Below are 18,275 nucleotides of genomic sequence, written 5' to 3' on the forward strand. Positions count from 1 at the left end.
ATACAAAAATCTAAATTGAAATCTGGATGGCTCAATATGTTAGCATTCACTAAAGCATGTTTAATTGTATTAAAGTCATTCTGGCACTGTTCCGACCAGATCCAAACTTGATTCTTTCTGAGTAGATTTAGCAGATGTTTACTGTTCAAAAGTGGTTGTGGCAAAAAACGTCTGAAAAATGAACATAGCCCAAGGAATGATTTTAACTGCTTTTTAGTTCGAGGGCTAGGAAAGTTTCTGATAGCATCTAATTTACTGGGATCCGGACGTATGCCCTGTGAATTAATGATATGTCCTAAATACTTTATCTCACTGCAACCAAACTTTGATTTTCTAAGATTGGCTGTGACTCCAGCTTGTGCAAATTTTTCTAAAATTCTTTGAAGTGTGTCAACGTGTTCATTCCAGGATTGTGTAGCTATCAGTATATCATCTACATAGTGTGTGACTGTCTCAACTAAATCGTCGCCAAGCACGGTATCCAGGGCTGTAATGAATACCCCAGAGCTGACATTCAGTCCGAAGGGTAGAACACAAAACTGATAGGTTCGCCCCCCGAACATAAATGCAGTATATTTCCGAGAATCAGGAGTGATACCCACCTGCCAAAACGAATTAGCGAGATCTATTGTGGAAAAATATTTTGCATCTAGAAATTTCTGTAATTGCTCTTCTAAATTTTCAGGTTTTGTGTGAACCGGTAAAATTATTTCATTAATAGCTCGTGCGTCTAACACTAACCTAATGCTTCCATTTGATTTTTTGACAACAAGTAGAGGACTACAGTTAGGTGAGGTGGATGGTTCAATGACCTTCCAGTCTAACATTTGTTTTAATTCTTGCCACACAGCAGGTCGTTGAGATAACGGTACGTTATATGTCTTATGGTAGAAGATCTTGTGAGGCTTAACTTCAATCTTGTACACATACGTGTTGATAACACCTAATCGTTTGGTAAAAACTTGTAAATATTTGGATAACACTTCCTGTAGTTTTATACGTTCATGTACACTGAGAGCTGTAGCTTCACTTATCTTATGATCAAGCAATGTTTTCAAGTCCATTAGCTCTGCGTCAGATGAGTGTGTTTGCATGTCTTGAATGTCTTTGTCAAGTACTAACTGAACCTTGTACCCTGTACAGTGTTTGTCATGCTTTAGAGTTCTCCTGTCCAAATCAATAATAATTACCCTGCTTTTATCATTTAAAATACATTTACCTTTGGAGAAGTCTATAATGCAGTCCTTCTCGCTCATAATATCTATTCCTAATATGCAATTTGTCACAAGGTTTTGTACAACCAGGAATGGCCATTGTACGGTTCCATTACCTATTTTAACGTTTACAAAAACTTGCTTCGTAACCCTACATGACTTATTACCTAGTGCAGTAGTTATTTTACAGTTTTGGGCAGGAAACTCAGGCACAGGTTCCAATTCACACATCTTTTTATAAAAATTAAAAGATAAAACGCTCACAGCTGCACCTGTATCTAGGATAATAGTAGTTGGAATCCCACCTACTACACCAGTAGTGGATGCTAAAACAATTTCATTTGTGTTTAAACGACATTGTGTACTGTCTTGTAAAAGTTCATCTGATATATTGTTATTGTGGTTGTATCTTATAAATAAAACAGGTAGTTTTTGTTTAGAATTACTCGGCATATCATTATTCCGTTGTTCAAGTGTGATGTCAAATAACTGATTAACATTGAAGCCGCCCCCCAAGGATTCTTCAGCCACGACCTGGGGCAAAGTAGTGACTGTTTCTAGTTTGTTGGATTAGCATTTGTACTAGGTACTGACACAAATTGAGGTTGTGCATCAGGTGTCATTTCTATTATATTCGCATTCGGATATTGCCTATTATGATCTCCAAACTTTTGCGGTTGTTGTTGCTGTTGCCCATTATAACTTACCTGTCGGTCGTAAGGTATGCTCCAATTTTGACCTGGTGGCTGCTGTGGTAAAGCAGAGTTTGAATGAAAGTACTGATCGTTACGAGTCCAACCTTGATGCTGTCTTGGCTCGTAGTTATTATTATTTCTATTTCTGTTTGTGTTTTTGTTATTACCTTTGTATCCGTTGTTACCGTTGTAGTTATTACCGCGGTGCCTTTTGTGTGGATTGCCGCATGAAATGTTATTACTGTTGTAACTATTGTTTGTATTGGAATACGCGTGTTGATTTTGATTTCCGTACTGAGACGGCATGTGAGTTTGCTGTTTTTGTTGTACCGCGTATCCAACTGTGGGCGCGCCAGAATTGTGTTGGCAAGCTTGCATGTTTTGCATACCACTAGTGTAAACATTGTGGCTGCTGTTTTGCCGCTCGAAGCGCTGATCTTCAAGTAACATGTCAACCGAATCTAAAGCTGTTAAAAAATAATCTGAATCGTCATCCGGGATATGTAAGAGTTTTTCTTTAATGTTGAAAGGCAATTTGGCCTTCAACGCACGGAGTATATCTCGCGTTGCGACTGGTTCGTCTAAAAAGTGTCCCATGTTCAAGTATTTTTCAAAATATCTGCGTAAGTTACCATTTTTACTGTTAAAAGTTTCAGGTTCTAAAATTTGTCTTCTGAGTCGCTCCTGAACGGATTGCGACCAGAATTTGTTCAGAAAAGCACGCTCAAACTCACTGTACGTGGTACATACGTCAGCTTGACTGTATGCCCAGACAGCTGCATCGCCTTGGATGTAACCGACAATATATGAAATCTTTTTCCGGTCACTCCAAGTGCGTGGAAATGCGTTACTAAAAGATTTGAGAAAAATCACCGGATGAATGGTTCGTTTTTCTGGGATAAAAATCTGAAATTGCCTGTGTTTCATTAAGCTTTCGTCTTCCTTTGCATTATGATATGGATTTGTCCCACTGTAATTACTGCTATGTCCAGCTGGCGAGTAATTACGATAATGTTGCTGTGGTTTACCATGCTAATAGCTTGTGTTTGTGTCTCCACATCGTGGTATGTGTTGTAGTCGTGGTGTGTTTTGTTCTTGTGTATTTGTCGTGTGCGGTATGTGTGTGTCATACTCGAATGTATATTGGTTCCTGAACTGTGCATTTTGACTGATATTTTCGTTACATTCAGACTGTGGTCGATCGGTGAATTGTCTCATGGGTGCAGTGACGGATTGTATTGCGTCACTGATCAGCTGTTTGTTATTAGTAATGTATTGCGCTACGGAGTCGTGCACAATTGTTGGTAAATTTTCACGTAAGCATCTATCAAAATGTTTGTCTTTGTTCACTACCCAATCATGAAATTCTTTATTAATATTTTGAAAATGAGCTGTGGCATCAGATTGTAAGATGTCAGTCAGGTGTTGTTCAACATTGTCAAATTTATTCTGTACGTCAGTAATTCGTTTTTCAAGGTTGTCATGTACTGAAGGATATGTTTGAATTTGTTCAGTAAGAACTTCACACGTGACATTAAGGTTTTTTACTTGTGTCTGTAAAAGTGCTACGTCAGTTGTAGTCTTTTCTTGTCTCGTATTAAGCTGGGAAAATTTAGCACTGAGTTCAGTCATCTGTTTGGTCAGTGTGGCGTCTATAAGTTCCACACGCTTACATAAAGTGTCATTACCTGTCTTGAGTGCTATGAGATCAGATTTGATTCCGTCATTTTGTGTCTTTAACTGTTCATTTTGCGTCTGTAAGGTTGCCATGTTTTCGGCGTTTTGTTTCATTAGCATTTGTAACATGTCGGCAATGTTTACCGTTTGCAAGGTCTCTGCCCCCGCCGCGTCATTAGACGTGACGTCATGCATTAACATGGGCTCTGATTGAGACTTTGAAATTTTTGTGGTGGAAGGCCTATTGTCAAAATTTTCGTCAACACTTGAGTCAATGTTTGATGAATCGTCACTACCGGTTGCTGTCGTAAAGTCATTTTCTAACATTTGTCTCTCGTCCGAGTCGGATTGCGTCTGAATAGTACGTCTTTGCTGTTCCATTTTTGCGTATTGTTTTCTAGTTATTACCATGCCACACGTGATATATGTTTCAAGAAAATATTTGACACTGATTTTAAAATAAAATGCAGTTGAGCATGAATCGGTCGTAGCAACAATGGCTGTCTGTTAATTTAAAAATATAAACTGAATTTGAGATTATTGGTAATGGCTGCTGGCCATGTTACATGATATCGTACAGAAGTCGGCCATATTGTACACTCGTGTATTGGTATTGTTGCATACGTTATTGTTTAAGGAAAAATACTGAGAATGGAATTTATCACTGAAACTGTTATGCGGAAAAGAAACACTACAGAATTTTACTGAAAAGCTAATACACTGAATTATACGTCTGGTCAAGCCTGCTAATGCAAAGATGCTGCGTCTTACCTTATTTTGCTGGAAGCTTCTTTGCGTCTTCCCGCAAAAATTTTATAATTGGCAAATATCTTCTGATTTTTGTTATTTCTCATATAGTCAAGTCCAGGTCCAGAAAGTTGATTTTTCACATGAAACAAAGAGAACAATGTAACAAATGACAAAATAACAAGTCCTGTCACAGTCGCCAATATAAAATAAATAAAATAAATTAAATTAAATTAAATATTAATTATTTTATTTGTATGATTGTCTCTCCTATGAGTCGTCAGGTTTTAATTATTCGGTATCAGACGCTTGACAATGGCTTTTTCGTAAAGGCAATGTTACTCGTAGTTGACCGTGAAATAAAACTGAAATAATCGGACTTCGTAATTAAATCGTTCCAAAGACTGCTGCGGTAGGTGCAGACTCATAATCTAAATCTCAATATTACAATAATTTGCCAGCCATGCCAAAACGTCGTACAGAGGTGATTGTCTACTAAACAAAAAATTACACAGTTAGTTAAATCAGATATATTCAATGAATAAGCCTACAGTTCATAATCCTACTTACTTTTATAAATATAAATTCTTTTCAGAATCGAGTGCCTAGTATGGTTGCAACTCGCAGTAATTTTCTATAACATGAAATATGGCGGTGTGCCAGACAATAAACTAAAATACGTGCTTCTCGCACCACTTCAACCAGAGCTCTCCTCTCTTAATCAAACATACGAGTAACGTAATTGTGCTTTTGTTTTATCAGCGACACAGCGCTGCAGTTGTGTGCCATAGGCTTTATTTATTTGTCACTGATTATTTATTTAATTAATATCTCGCGTTTCCGAGGAAACTCACGCTCGGCATGCAAATGTGCCTTTATAGAATGTGTTATGTGAATGTCTTAAAGCTTGGCTTATTGAAAAAGGCAAACTTTATTAATAGTCTACACCTTTATTCTCTGTGTCCACGTATTTATTTCTCAACCATAGGTACACTGCCGACGACCACAGTACTCCCATAGAGAGGACATTCGCCGATACCGCGACACCTCTACTTGCACCACTTCATCACTATCAAAGCGAACTCGTCGAAGGCATTCTTTAATTTTTGGAAACAGTCGGAAACCGGATGGGGTCCAGTCGGGATGGTATGAAGGATTAACGATAACACTGTACACAAGGCGTCGGGTTGCTGCAGATGTCACATCGCTAGTGTGTGATCGGGCATTGTGATGCTGAAGTAGAGAGTGCTACATGTGTGGACGAAATCTTAAAATTCGAAACTGGATTACAGCACGCTTTTTCTCACCCATCGACATACACTGAGGTGACAAATATCATGAGACATATCGTAAAATCGTGTCGTGCCGATTTTTGCCGGGCTTAGTGCAGGAACGCGACGTGGAATGGACTCAATACGTCGTTGGAAGTCCCCTGCAGAAATATTAAACCATGCTGCCTCTGCAGCCGCCCATAATTTCGGAAGTGTTGCCGTTGCACGATTTTGTGCACGAACTGACCTCTCGATTATGACCCATGAATGTTCGATGCGTTTCATGTCGGACGAACTGGGTGGCCAAACCATTCACTCAAATTCACCAGAATTTTCTTCACACAATTGTGGACACGTGACTTGGCGCATTACCATCCATCAAAATTTAGTCGTTGTAAGGGAAGATGAAGTTTATGAATGGCAGAAAATGGTCTCTAAGTAGCCGAACATAACTATTTGCGGTGAATGGACGGCTCAGTTCGACCCACACTGTTAGGGAGCCACCAGAAGCTTGCACAGTGGCTCGTTGACAACGTGGGCCCATGACTTCGTGAGGTCTTTGCCACACTCGAATCCTAGCATCTGCTCTTACCAGCTGAAATCGTGATTGATGAGGCCACGGTTTTTCAGTCGTCTAGGGTCTAACTGATATGGTTACGAGCGCAGGAGAGGCGACGCAGGCGATGTCGTGCTGTTAGCAAAGGCACTCGCGTCAATAGTCTTGTAGTGGATGGGTGCCAGGAGGGGCCGTATTGAAACTCGGCGAGAACTTTCCAAATGATTTATTCGTTTCCACTATAGAGCTTCGTTGACCTCGGTCCGCGTCACAGGCCCCACATTGCTCCGGAAGTACCCCCAGCGGCCTGTGCAGAGCAATGCTGTGTCATGCCGGCCTTGTTCGCCAACTGTAGAGTTCCGACTACGTCAGAACGGCTGCGCCAGCGGCCGACGCAGCGGCCACCGAGCCCGTTGGCTCCGCGCTGCTCCGCCGGGAGCCGTTGGCCAGCCTTCTTCCTCGGCTGGCTTAGCTGGGAACGCGGCGGCAACGACCGCCCCGTTCCGGCGTCCGAACCTGCAGCCCTCACCTTGTAAGTCTCCGGCGTGTGTCGGGAGACGAGAGGACTGTCCGCGGTAGCGAGCCGAAGAGTGGCCCACCCTGGCTGGCTGCGGACCCCGCGTCGGCCTCAGAGGATCGAACCAACGATCCGCCATCGACTGGGACGCTGTCGCCCCATCTGCTGCCGGGTGTCGCCGGTAGTATCACACGCCCGGCCGCCCAAGAGATCTGCCACACTTGAATGAATCTCGTTAGGAAACAACACCTATTTATACTCGGCTGTGCGCCTCTTTCTCTAACGCATAGCACCGAGTCACCTAAGCCCTACACCCCAGTTGCGCCAGTGGGCCCCTTCTGCCTATAGCTTGCGACATGTGAACCGTTGCGTTTACGCTTTTCAGCGGTTCGACGGCCCCTGTGGTCTCCATCCCACTTAGCAACCGCTGGTCAGCGTAACTTACTGCAATCCAGCCCACACCTGGCTGTAACTTGTGCTCAGAATATCGCACAAAACTAACTTCCCGAATCCTAAACGGTGGTGCCGCTACAGTCTGCTGCCATAGCCGACAGTAGTCCTAACACATCCCTCATCGATTTCAGGGGTTAGTTCACTCAGTTTTGAGGTCTGTTAGCACTGACAACTCTACGCTAACGCAGCTATTCTCGGTCGTGAAGTGAAAGCCGTCGGTGACTACATTGTTCGGGGTGAGAAGTAATGCCTGAAATGTGGTATTCTCAACACACTGTTGATATTCTGGTTGTCAGAATACTGTATTCCCTAACGATTTCCGGAATGGAACATCGCATCCATCTGGCTACAACTTCCACTCCACGTTCAGAATCTATTGATTCCCGTTGTGCGGCCATGATCACGCTAAACGCCTTTTTACATGACTCACCTGAGTGCAAATTTCCGCCAATGCACTGTCCTTCTATATCTTGTGAACGTGATACTACCCATGTCTTTAATTGTGCATGTCGCTATCCCACACTTTCGTCACCTTAGTGTAGTTTACACACCACCATATTACACGCTACAATTCTGAGCCGTCTAGCGGCAGGAGGCTGTAAATATGTAGACATGAAGTACAAAGATCTAAAACGTTAATAAAGTTCGTTTTCTTTCGGAAGCTTGAAATGTTTTCTCATAAGTAATTCGGAGGTAATACTTTTCAGTACGCCCTAGTATTCACACTACTGGCCACTGAAATTTCTACACGGAGAAGAGATGCAGATGATAAACGGGTATTCATTGGACAAATATATTATACTAGAACTGACATGCAATTACATTTTCACGAAATTTGGGGCCATAGATCCTAAGAAATCAGTACCCAGAACAGCCGCCTTGATACACCTGGGCATTGAGTCAGAGCTCGGATGGCGTGTACACGTGTAGCTGCCCATGCAGCTTCAACACGATACCACAGTTCATCGTGAGTAGTGACTGGCGTATTGTGACGAGCCAATTGCTCGGCCACCATTGATCAAACGTTTTCAATTTGTGAGAGATCTGGAGAATGTGCTGGCCAGGGCAGCAGTCGAAATTTTCTGTATCCAGAAAGGCCCATACAGTACTTGCATCATGCGTTCGTGCATTATCCTGCTGAAATGTATGGTTTCGCAGGGATCGAATGAAGGGTACAGCCATGGGTCGTAACACATCTGAAATGTAACGTCCACTGTTCAAAGTGCCGTCAATGCGAACAAGAGGTGACCGAGACGTGTAACCAATGGCAACCCATACCATCACGCCGAGCGATAGGCCAGTATGGCGATGACGAATACACGCTTCCAATGTGCGCTCACCGCGATGTCGCCAAACACGGAGGCGACCATCATGATGCTGTAAACAGAACCTGGATTCATCCGAAAAAATGACGTTTTGCCATTCGTGCACCCAGGTTCGTCGTTGAGTACACCATCGCAGGCGCTCCTGTCTGTGATGCAGCGTCAAGGGTAACCGCAGCCATGGTCTCCGAGGTGATAGTCCATGCTGCTGCAAAAGTCGTCGAACTGTTCGTGCAGATGGTTGTAGTCTTGAAAACGTCCCCGTCTGTTGACTCAGGGATCGAGACGTGGCTGCACGATCCGTTACAGCCATGCGGATAAGATGCCTGTCATCTCGACTGCTAGTGATACGAGGCCGTTGGGATCCAGCACGGTGTTCCGATTCCATATTCCGCTAACAGTCATTGGATCTCGACCAACGCGAGCAGCAATGTCGCGATACGATAAACCGCAATAGCGATAGGCTACAATCCGACCTTTATCAAAGTCGGAAACGTGATGGTACGCATTTCTCCTCCTTACATGAGGCATCACAACAAAGATTCACCAGGCAACGCCGGTCAACTGCTTTTTGTGTATGAGAAATCGGTTGGAAACTTTCTTCATGTCAGCACGTTGTAGGTGTCGCCACCGGCGCCAACCTTGTGTGAATGCTCTGAAAAGCTAATCATTTGCATATCACAGCATCCTCTTCCTGTCGGTTAAATTTCGCGTCTGTAGCACGTCTTCTTTGTGGTGTAGCAATTTTAATGGCCAGCGCCATTTATAATTTTAAGTTTCTTGTGATACGTGGGATATGTTGGCCAAGAGATGAGGAGAAATAGCGACTTTACACATCGAACAGGATTATCCTCAGTGACAGACTGTTATGTTTCCACATATTATATAAATGAAAATGGTATTGACTGTATGGACAACGAGTAAGAGCAAGCTCGCTCTTTCATTGTTTTATCATAAAGTACGACGTTCATAACAGATTATTCGCTCAGACTGCTTCTAATGTAATCCGTAATGGGTGCAACACTTCCACTCTAGCAGCCTACAACGTCAGTCGAAATGGCATTACGTTTTACGGCCTGCGTAGAGCTGCGTAGCAGCAGCGCTAAAATCATTTACGCCTTATGAATCGCGAGAGAGCGACTGCAGTAAAAAGCCCGTGGTCGTTAATTTTAATAACGCCGCTCTGCCGGCGTCACCGCAGCGGCCCGAAAAAGAAAGAAGTGGCGTGGAGTTAATTTGAAGGCACTGCGCTTGATTAGGGAGCAAGAAGGCATCCGCGGTCACCTGCTTTCATAAAGATAATCCACCGAGCTGCTCAGTGAGGTCACGGTTAATTAGAAAAATTGTCGCACACCAAACGCCAAAGCAGCTTCTGAGGTCTTGGATATCCATGCGCTCAGAAACTGCATGTGCTTCTTGCTCATTATGGAGCAAAAGCGCTATAGTGTGTATTATGGGCGCAGAAAAAAGATATGCGGAACACTCTAACGGACAGCTTACGGATGAGTAGAGATTACACTGATCGCTGTTTAAATTGCAACGCCACCGTCTGTTAAGTAAGATCGTGGCCAGATGTATCAGTAGAAAAATGTACTTGACAACAAACTAATTCTTATACATTGTTGTTGTTGTTTTGGTCTTCAGTCCTGAGACTGGTTTGATGCAGCTCTCCATGCTACTCTATCCTGTGCAAGCTTCTTCATCTCCCAGTACCTACTGCAACCTACATCCTTCTGAATCTGCGTAGTGTATTCATCTCGTGGTCTCCCTCTACGATTTTTACCCTCCACGCTGCCCTCCAATGCTAAATTTGTGATCCCTTGATGCCTCAAAACATGTCCTACCAACCGATCCCTTCTTCTAGTCAAGTTGTGCCACAAACTTCTCTTCTCCCTAGTCCTATTCAATACCTCCTCATTAGTTACGTGATCTACCTACCTTATCTTCAGCATTCTTCTGTAGCACCACATTTCGAAAGCTTCTATTCTCTTCTTGTCCAAACTGGTTATCGTCCATGTATAAAGAAAATAAAACTACAATTACAGATAATAATACGTCCAGTCACAAGCTGTGACGACAATCACTTGACATCTCCGAAGCATACTTGAAACTACGTTTTCCGCATATTCACGTGGAAGAGACCTCCAAATGTGTCGCATCTGCATTGACAGCTGTTTCAAAGTGAAGAACTTTCTTGTTGAAACTTAGTTTTGATGTAAGATCATACACGTTCAATGGTATTAGCGTCAGGCGACTGAGAGTTCCAATCCGGAATCTGCACACCTTTCCCCGTTTTCCAGTCGCTCCAAAGCCTGCTCCGGTACATCGGATCATTTGTAACACCGAAAATACATATAAAATACCTTTGCACCATGCAAAATTTTTTGCATTTTCCGTTGATATCTTCCACTGTGCAGCTAAGTCTGACTCTGTAAGCTTTGTTACAGAAATAATATATTTTAATGTATCGACAGCAGTAGCTGTTCCATTGTTTACCTATGGGTATGGGGAGCCTGTCGCGCCGCGAGCAGAGGGCAAGCAGAGCAGCTTGAGCGCTGAAAAAGTGCGAAAGTGTTTTGTTAGCCCGCGAGTATTGAGAGCAGAACATGAGTGGGCAGGCGGAGAAAGCTGCAATTCTAACTATTGCCTGTCCCATAATTATCCGTGGCTCTGGAGAATACTCGTGGTACTCAATCAGCAGCAGCAATAGTAGCAGCTCATAATTGTCGTCGGCTACATTCTTCGTCGTCCGACCAGCTACAATATCGTAAGACCGTTGAGTGACAAAATATAAGTAATATTGTACAGGCATTCCCCAGTGGTATTCCTTTCACAATTTTCGACTAACTGTAATGAATAATGAGCTGCAATAGTTAAAACTTGAAGGGCACCTGTGTTGTCATTCACCTCAGACACTATCACCAAGCATGGTCCGTTTCCTTTCCATGTAATTACCGGGTATCGTAAAAATATGAAACCTGATTAACTACTTACTGCCGGTTTTGTTTGTTTGCTAATGACAAGTTTCAGGCTAAATTATTCTGCCTCAGTAACTGTTCATCCTTGTATTCCTTAACAGAAGCTTAACTAATTTCCATTTTCGACTATTACTTTCACTGAAACTGATAACGAAAGATACAGTACAAATTAAGAGTGCGCAGTTTCATTTATTCTGTATTTAGCTGAGCGACTGACTTCTGCTGGCTTGGTATGTGTTCTACTGTTGTTATATTAAAAGTAAAATAAACTGCTCATTTGTTTAGAGGGCATTCAGTTCGGTCTTTCAGTAATCAAGAGTAAATTGTTTGCCAGTTTGTAAATTTTCCATTATGTCTGATTCATTTATTTTCCCGCGAACTGTTGTGTTGTGGAAAAGCGTGACAACCTTACGTTGACACGCCAGAGTTTTTGCTTATTTTGCTTTACCATTATCACTCTTACGATTTTCGATATTCATTACCCTAGTAGATGACGACCGTTAAGTTAACCAAATATTGCGTGGTACCTTTGCCGCCTGTGTGGTTCGTGAGCGACTCCACTATATTCCAACCGTTCCAGAATTATCGTCAGTATTTGTATTAGGTTTAGAACAGATTCTTCCTTCAGAAGGGTCTGTTGTACGCTTTCCTCCTACCAACCGGTTTTATTTTCCTTCGGTAAAGATAGCCTTACGCACCTTAAAATTTCACTAGCCATACGCGATCACAGTCAATTGAATCGCAATCCAGTAGGCCGATTAGGAATGGGTACCCAGTCTTCCTTTTCGTTGATGCCCAAATGTTTGACAGGCAGCGTCAAATATCTTTGATAAACGAGTCGTATAAGCTGCACTCATGTCTCTTTTGTGTATCTCAGTCAAGAATTCAAAGGAAAACTAATGCTTTACCGACACTGCGTGAAGGACAAAGGTTTCCTTTGTTGGGTTATGAAAGAAGTAAAGAGATATCTTTTACCATATGTGTGTAATGCCGACCACTCATGTAAAAAGCTTGTAAACAGCATTTACAAACGAGTTACTCCGTTAAGTGTACCACATCCCTGAATGTAAAAATCAATAGTATTTCAGCACAGCCAAAAACGTCGTGGTGAACATATGTCAATTATACAATACACTGATCAGCCAGAACATTAAGACTTTCGATATGCTATCGATATAAATTCGTGCAGCCGATAGCAGCGTCACCTGGCGACGAATGACCTCTGGTCAAAGCCACGCACGGTAGATGTAGTACGAGTTAGCGTGCTGTCCGTGTTTAGAATAGGGAAGGTGTGCCAAATAGTGCCATCTATCGGAGTTCGACCGAGGGCAGGTTGTGATGGTCCGGAGGCTCGGCAAGAGCATTTCGGACACTGGACGACTTGCCGGTGTTCGAGGAGTGCTGTGGTAAGTGTCTTCAACATCGTGGCGAAACCAAGGTTCAACCAAGTCCAGACATTGTGGAGTTGGGCGGCCACTCCTCACTACATATGTCGGATGTTGTAGGCTGGGCAGACTGTAAAACAGGACAGGCGGCGAACTGTGGTGGTACTAAAGTCAGACTTTAATGCTGGGCATAGGACAAATGTGTCTTAACACACAGTGCACCGAACACTCCTAACGATGGGTCTGCATAGCCGACGACCCATGCATTTGCCAATGTTAACACAACAACATCGGCAACTACGACTGAAATGAGCACGTGACCATCGGCACTGGACGTTGGCGCAGTGACAGAGCGTTGCATGGTCTGACGAATGCCGATATCTTCTTCATCATACCGATGTGAGGGCGCGAATCGGTCGTCTTCCAGGGGAACAGATCCTTGACACCTGTATGGCGGGACGGAAACAAGCTGGCGGCTGCTCCATTATGCTCTGCGGAACATCCACGTGTGCATCCATGGGTCCAGTGGAGCTTCTACAAGGCATCATGATGGCCATATAGTACACGGTTGCAGACCACGTAACCCTTTGATGACGATCATGTTTCCCGACGGCAATGGCATTTTTCAACAAGATAATGCCCCATGTCATAAGGCCAGCAGTGTAATGGAGTCGTTCCACTTGATGTGCTGGCCGTCCAACTCTCCAGATCTGTACCCGATCAAACTTATCTGCGATACGATTGAAAGTGTCGCCTGAGCTCATTGCCCCATCCCCGGTATTTACGGGAGTTAGGTACCTTGTGCGTGTAGATATGGTCTCAACTCCCTCCAGCAAACTACCAAGGCTTCATTGCTTCCGCGTCACTACGCATCGTTGCTGTTATTCCTGCTAGAGGTGGACATACCAGCTATTACGTAGGTGGTCGTAATGTTATGGCTGATCAGTATATACACTGCAAGCAATTTCCTTCGCAGTTTTCACTCGCAAACGGGTTTACACGAACCTGTAGTCACTGACCGCTCAAATTCCTGTCGGGTTGCTCATTGAGAAGTCGTGGGACTAGACGTGTCCGATGACTCTCGCTTCGGAACTTTCTAAGACCAGCGTTCTTGCGTCGTTTCAATTGGCTGCCAGTGGTAAACAGTTCTTTGGACATGATGGACGGTGCTTGTTGGTACAACAACAAATGGAACAGTTTCATTCACGGTCAGACCTTGGGCATGTCCTTACACGTTAGCCCCGTTCCACCTTTCTGTGATGTCCGCACATAGGTTCTACCTTACGGCATTGGTAAGAAACAAGCGACTCACACACACACACACACACACACACACACACACACCGCTTGAGTACCATGACAGATGTCAGTGGTGGTCGAGGGTCACATCACAGACTGGGACCGATCTTTACACCATCAAGAGCACTGCAAAGTGATCACTGTGCTCTTTTAAGAGCTCCCTAATATTTTTCTCTTTGAGCTTTTGTTCATTACATTTCTCTAGAAAACTTGAGGACAGGGTGGATAAAGCACGACAACATATTAACTACTAGGCGGAAATGATTGAGAGGTGCGAAAGTATGTTTCCAGGTGTCTCATAGTCTCGTACAGAAAGGTGGACGTCACAATGCATGACGTCAGTGTAAGTATAGCGCCACATGGGGCTGGCCATGCAACATGATGCAGGGAAAAGACAATGTTTGTCAATCAACGAACAGTTACAGTGCACTCCAGACGTATTCTGCGCTATAACGTGGCCCGCAGACGAAATTTCGATGGTTTCACACGCGAAATAATCGGGAAACTGGAAGAAGTGTGACGAGTGCACTCCCGGAATTTGGTATTGGTCACAGCATTGTTCCAATTGTATTAGATGCATTGCGAACCACACGTACTGCTGACCGAAGGAGAGGAAGTTGTGTACCGCGATCAAATACAGCGGCCGATGTCCGCTAATTGTGCAACAGGCTAGAATTTGTGCACGTCAAACAGCGAGTGCAAATGCAACCACAGATAACAGGGCTGCGAGGCAAACAGTTTCACCCTCCACAGTATGTGAGTGGTCTCTCTGCCCGACGGCCAGTATGTTGTGTTTTGCTGACACGCGCTCAGCGCCGACACCGTTTCTGACGGTGCCGAGACTATACGATCTGTACCAACGAGGATTGGGGTAGAGTGATCTTCTCGGATGACAGGAGATTCAGTCCGAGTAGTTATTATGGACCGTACCCTCATGTGACGAGAGGTGCGAACACGTAATGTACCCAGGAACATCACGAACATTGTCGATTATGATCGCTTCGTAGTCCAGGTGCTATGGTGAGCGGAGGCTTAATGTTGTACGGGCCTACTGACCTCCATAACTTTGAACACCGTTCACGCCACTGGCCAGCAACATTGCGACAATGCAGACCCTTTCTATATGTGTCTTGTCAAGGGTCCATTCGGTCCTGACTTCTTTTTACTGAGGACAATGCTCCATCTCATAGAGCAGCTCAGGAAGAGGAGCTCCTGAAACTACAGGATATTCAACGAATACCATGCCCTGGCCGTTCCTCCGGCTTAAATCCTATCGATGATGGGTTGGATGCGTTGCGAAGACGCATTGCAGCGCGACCACATACATCTACAATTTTGTTGTTGTGGTCTTCGTCCTGAGACTGGTTTGATGCAGCTCTCCATGCTACTCTATCCTGTGCAAGCTTCTTCATCTCCCAGTACCTACTGCAACCTACATCCTTCTGAATCTGTTTAGCGTATTCATCTCTTGGTCTCCCTCTACGATTTTTACCCTCCACGCTGCCCTCCAGTACTAAATTGGTGATCCCTTGATGCCTCAGAACATGTCCTACCAACCGATCCCTTCTTCTAGTCAAGTTGTGCCACAAACTCCTCTTCTCCCCAATTCTGTTCAGTACCTCCTCATTAGTTACGTGATCTATCCATCTAATCTTCAGCATTATTTTGTAGCACCACATTTCGAAAGCTTCTATTCTCTTCTTGTCCAAACTACTAATCGCCCATGTTTCACTTCCATACATGGCTACGCTCCATACAAATACTTTCAGAAACGACTTCCTGACACTTAAATCAATACTCGATGTTAACAAATTTCTCTTCTTCAGAAATGCTTTCCTTGCCATTGCCAGTCTATATTTTATATCCTTTCTACTTCGACCATCATCAGTTATTTTGCTACCCAAATAGCAAAACTCCTTTACTACTTTAAGTGTCTCATTTCCTAATCTAATTCCCTCAGCGTCACCTGACTTCATTTGACTACATTCCATTATCCTCGTTTTGCTTTTGTTGATGTTCATCTTATAACCTCCTTTCATGACACTGTCCATTCCGTTCAACTGCTCTTCCAAGTCCTTTGCTGTCTCTGACAGAATTACAATGTCATCGGCGAACCTCAAAGTTTTTATTTCTTCTCCATGGATTTTAATACCTACTCCGAATTTTTCTTTTGTTTCCTTTACTGCTTGCTCATTGTACAGATTGAATAACATCGGGGAGAGGCTACAACCCTGTCTCACTCCCTTCCCAACCACTGCTTCCATTTCATGCCCCTCGACTCTTATAACTGCCATCTGGTTTCTGTACAAATTGTAAACAGCCTTTCGCTCCCTGTATTTTACCCCTGCCACCTTCAGAATTTGAAAGAGAATATTCCAGTCAACATTGTCAAAAGCTTTCTCTAAGTCTACAAATGCAAGAAACGTAGGTTTGCCTTTCCTTAATCTAGCTTCTAAGATAAGTCGTAGGGTCAGTATTGCCTCACGTGTTCCAATATTTCTACGGAATCCAAACTGATCTTCCCCGAGGTCAGCTTCTACCAGTACGCGTTAGTATTTTGAATCCGTTACTTATTAAAGTGATTGTTCGGTAATTTTCACATCTGTCAGCACCTGCTTTCTTTGGGATCGGAATTATTATATTCTTCTTGAAGTCTGAGGCTATTTCGCCTGTCTCATACATCTTGCTCACCAGATGGTAGAGTTTTGTCAGGACTGGCTCTCCCAAGGCCGTCATTATTTCTAATGGAATTTTGTCTACTCCCGGGGCCTTGTTTCGACTCAGGTCTTTCAGTGCTCGGTCAAACTCTTCACGCAGTATCGTATCTCCCATTTCATCTTCATCTACATCCTCTTCCTTTTCCATAATATTGTCCTCAAGTACATTGCCCTTGTATAGACCCACTACATCCTCCTTCCACCATTCTGCTTTCCCTTCTTTGCTTAGAACTGGGTTTCCATCTGAGCTCTTGATATTCATACAAGTGGTTCTCTTTTCTCCAAAGGTCTCTTTAATTTACCTGTAGGCAGTATCTATCTTAAACCTCATGAGATAAGCCTCTACATCCTTACATTTGTCCTCTAGCCATCCCTGCTTAGCCATTTTGCACTTCCTGTCGATCTCGTTTTTGAGACGTTTGTATTCCTTTTTGCCCGCTTCATTTACTGCAGTTTTATATTTTCTCCTTTCTACAGTTAAATTCAGTATTTCTTCTGTTTCCCAAGGATTTATACTAGCCCTTGTCTTTTTACCTACTAGGTCCTCTGCTGCCTTCACTACTTTATCTCTCAAAGCTTCCCATTCTTCTTCTACTGTATTTCTTTCCCCCATTCCTGTCAATTGTTCCCTTATGCTCTCCCTGAAACTCTGTACAACCTCTGGTTCTTTCAGTTCGCCCTGGTCCCATCTCCTTAAATTCCCACCATTTTGCAGTTTCTTCAGTTTTAATCTACAGTTCATAACCAATAAATTGTGGTCAGAGTCCACATCTGCCCCTGGAAATGCCTTACAATTTAAAACCTGGTTCCTAAATCTCTGTCTTACCATTTTATAATCTATCTGAAACCTGTCAGTAACTCCAGGCTTCTTCCACGTATGTAACCTTCTTTCATGATTCTTGAACCAAGTGTTAGCTATGATTAAGTTGTGGTCTGTGCAAAATTCTATCAGGCGGCTTCCTCTTTCATTTCTTAGCCCCAATCCATATTCACCTACTGCGTTTCCTTCTCACCCTTTTCCTACTACCGAATTCCAGTCACCCATGACTATTAAATTTTCGTCTCCCTTCACTATCTGAATAATTTTTTATGTTTAATCATACATTTCTTCAATTTCTTCGTCATCTGCAGAGCTAGTTGGCATATAAACTTGTACTACTGTAGTAGGCATGGGCTTCGTGTCTATCTTAGCCACAATAATGCGTTCGCTATGCTGTTTGTAGTAGCTTACCCGCACTCCTATTTTTTTACTCATTATTAAACCTACTCCTGCATTACCCCAGTTTCATTTTGTATTTATAACCCTGTATTCACCTGACTAGAAGTCTTGTTCCTCCTGCCACCGAACTTCACTAATTCCCACTATATCTAACTTTAACCTATCCATTTCCCTTTTTAAATTTTCTAACCTACCTGCCCAATGAAGGGATCTGACATTCCACGC

Source organism: Schistocerca americana, chromosome 1 (genome assembly GCF_021461395.2).
Source record: "Schistocerca americana isolate TAMUIC-IGC-003095 chromosome 1, iqSchAmer2.1, whole genome shotgun sequence".
In the NCBI taxonomy this organism is placed as follows: domain Eukaryota; kingdom Metazoa; phylum Arthropoda; class Insecta; order Orthoptera; family Acrididae; genus Schistocerca; species Schistocerca americana.